Below are 3,797 nucleotides of genomic sequence, written 5' to 3'. Positions count from 1 at the left end.
TAGGAGTTAAAAAAGGAAAGTTTCTAAAAATTAAAACCATGTTTTAAATTTAAAAACTCTCTTATAAAATTTCCTTTTTTAACATGATGATAGAAAATTTTAATTTTAAAACTTATCTCCCTTTTTTCCTTAAACCATGAGGATGGTTAAAAAAGGAAAGTTTTAAAACTTTTAAAACTCTCTATTAAAACATGTGGCCTAATTCAAATAAGGAAAGTTTTAAAAATTAAAATCTCTCTTTTAAAACTTATAGTTTTCTACAAAGAGAAGATTTTAAAAATTCAAAACACCCCTCCTATTTGAATTAATCTTGGTCGACCCCTACAAGCTTGGTCACCAAGCAATAGGGCCAACCCCTATAAGAGGATGTGGCCGGCCATTGCTTGGTCACCAAGCAATGGTCCGACCCCCTTCTTGGACACCAAGAAGAGTCTTACATTTGGATGGACTTGAGGCTATAATGCGGCTACGACAGGGACCTAGAGGAGAAATTGGTTTTGGCCTTCCGATGAGCTTGAGTATCCCGTTCTCGCCCCGAACACACAACTCAAGTTCATCGATAATAACTCATTCCTCTAGAGAGTTATTACCGCACTACCGCACCAATCCCAAATTACATTATGGGCTCCTTCTTATCATGAGTGTGTTAATTTCCCTGTGTTTAAGATTACGAATGTCCACTAATTAAGTAACTTACTGACAACTCACTTAATTAATATCTTAGTCCAAGAGTAGTACCACTCAACCTTATCATCATGTCGGACTAAGTCCACCTGCAGGGTTTAACATGACAATCCTTATGAGCTCCTCTTGGGGTCATTCTCAACCTATATTACTAGGACATAGATTCCTTCTATAATCAACAACACACACTATAAGTGATATAATTTCCCAACTTATCGGGCTTATTGATTTATCGAACTAAATCTCACCCATTGATAAATTAAAGAAATAAATATCAAATATATGTGTTTGTTATTATATTAGGATTAAGAGCACACACTTCCATAATAACTAAGGTCTAGTTCTTTTATCAAGTCAGTATAAAAAGAACTTACCTAAAATTGTCCTACTCAATACACTTAGAGTGTACTAGTGTAATTTATTAGTCAAGATAAACTAATACCTAATTACACTACGACTATTCCAATGGTTTGTTCCTTTCCATCTTAGTCGTGAGCAACTGTTTATAATCTATAAAGAACTGATAACATGATCTTCTGTGTGTGACACCACACACCATGTTATCTGCAATATAAATTAATTGAACAACTACATTTATCATAAATGTAGATATTTGACCAATGCGATTCTTATTTCTAGATAAATGTTTATACCAAAAGCTAGGCTTTTAGTATACACTCTAACAATCTCCCATTTATACTAAAAGACTAAGTTGCCATATCTGCTGTCATACATCTGATTCTCAACCCTTCAATATGCCCATCAAAAGCTCTTGCCTTAAGGGCCTTAGTGAAAAGATCTATAGGTCATCATCTGATGCAATCTAGGCGGCAACAACTTCTCCTCGTTTATACGATTTCTCGTATTGGGTGGTATTTGCGCTCTATTGTGTTTACTTGCTTTATGGACTTATGGTTTCTTCGAGTTTGCTACTGCACCAAATTATTTTGGGCAAATCAGAAATCATATCTAAGTCTATCTTGAAGTATCTGAGCCATACAGCTTCTATGACTATCTCAGAGGCTGCCATATACTCAGCTTCTATGGTGGAGTCCGAAAAAACACCTATGCTTATCACTCTTCCATAGTTATGATTTTACCTCCTAAAGTAAACACAAAATCCCGAGGTTGACTTATTATTGTCTCTTTCCGATTGGATGTTAAAATCCATGTAACCCACAGGGACCAAATTATCTGCCTTGTAAGACTAGCATATAATCTCTAGTCTTTCTCAGGTACTTTAAAATATGTTTCACAGCAGTCCAATGTCTTTGTCCAGGGTTACTTTGATATCTGCTAACTATGCCCACGGCAAAACAGATATCAGGTCTCGTACACAACATTGCATACATAAGGCTTCCTACAGCCAAAGCATAAGGAACTGCCTTCATGTCCTCAATCTCCTTTGATGTCTTCGGAGACATCTCTTTAGATAAAGCTACTCCATGCCTAAAAGGTAAGAAGCCTTTCTTGGAGTTTTGCATGCTAAAATGAGTAAGGATTGTATCTATATATAAAGCTTGGGATAGACACAACATTCTTTTCTTGCGATCCCTTTGATCCCAAGAATATATGCATTCTCCCAAGTCCTTCATATCAAATTGTTTGGACAACCATACCCTTATTTCTGACAACACTTTGATATTGTTTCCAACTACCAAAAATGTTATCTACGTATAGTACAAGAAATACCACCACGTTTCCATCACACTCTTTGTATACATAAGACTCATTCGGTTATTAAATAAATCCAAAGGTTTGGATTACTTCATTAAACCAGATTTTCCAAGACCTTGAAGCTTTGCTTCAGTCCATAGACTGATTGAGCTTGCACACAAGATGCTTCTTTGTTCTTTGCAATGAACCCTTCTGGTTGCTTTATATAGATGTTTTCTTCAAGACTTCCATTAAGGAAAGCTGTCTTGACATCCATTTGCTAAATCTCATAGATAAAAGAATTCGGGTAAATTTAAGCATGACTACCAGTAAAAAGGTTTCCTTTTTCAACAAGCCTTGCTTTGAAAGTTTCTACCTACCTGTCTATCCCTCTGTTCCTATTGTAGATTAATTTTCACCCAATGACTTTTACACCATTTGATGATTTTATAAGCTCCCAGACTCTATTAGAATATATATATTCTAATTTTGTATTTATTGCTTTTTGCAAAGATGCTGCCTCTTTATCTTGGAATGCTTCGTCATATGTCCGGGGATTAGGTTCATGTCCACCAGGGATCGAGTCCAAAGACTCTCCCAAAACATGAATATTTTAGGTTGCCTAACAACCCTCCCACTACGACGAGATACTTTCTGCAATTGTGTATCATTTGTGATACGTGTTGCAGTTTCTTGTGATATTTCATCTTGTACAGTTGGTACTAGGTTAGACGTGCCCTTTAATTTCCTTAAGAATAATTTTTACTCATGGGCTTGTGGTTTATAGTATAGTCCTTTTCTCAAATCGAGCATTGGTGCCAACAATGACCTTCCAATTTTAAGGACTACAAACCTCTTTTCATTTTTCTAGGATAACTCACAAACAAGTGAACTCATGTCCAATTTTTCAGTGTCTCTCACGTGATAGACAACCCAAATTCGAATATGCTTCAGACTAGGCTTACGCCCATTCTGTAATTCTGTGGGAGTAGAGAGTTCTGACTTAGAAGGTACTATGTTCACTTCCGTTTTCAATGTATATCCTTAAAACGAATTTGATAATTTTCTAAATAACTCATCATCGATCTAATTATTCCATAAGAGTCTTATACCTTCTTTCTACTACACCATTCTGTTAGGATGTACCAAGTGCAGTTAGTTTGGATTGAATCCCTACTTCTGATAAGTGACTCCTAAATTCTCCCTAGAGGTATTTGCTACTACGATCTCACCGTAGTGTCTCGATATTTTTACTTTGACATTTCTCCGCATTAGCCTCATACTCTTTGAACCAATCAAAGTACTTAGACTTGCGGTGTATCAAGTAAATCTATCTGTGTCTCGAATAGTTGTCTATAAAATAGATGAAATATTCGAAACTACCTCTTGTCTAGATAGTCATAGGACCACACAAATCAGAATGAACCAATTCCATTATATCTTTGGCTCCATATCCC

This window comes from Zingiber officinale, chromosome 6A (genome assembly GCF_018446385.1).
Source record: "Zingiber officinale cultivar Zhangliang chromosome 6A, Zo_v1.1, whole genome shotgun sequence".
NCBI classification, from domain to species: Eukaryota; Viridiplantae; Streptophyta; class Magnoliopsida; order Zingiberales; family Zingiberaceae; genus Zingiber; species Zingiber officinale.
Note: the sequence above shows the minus strand (reverse complement) of the source record.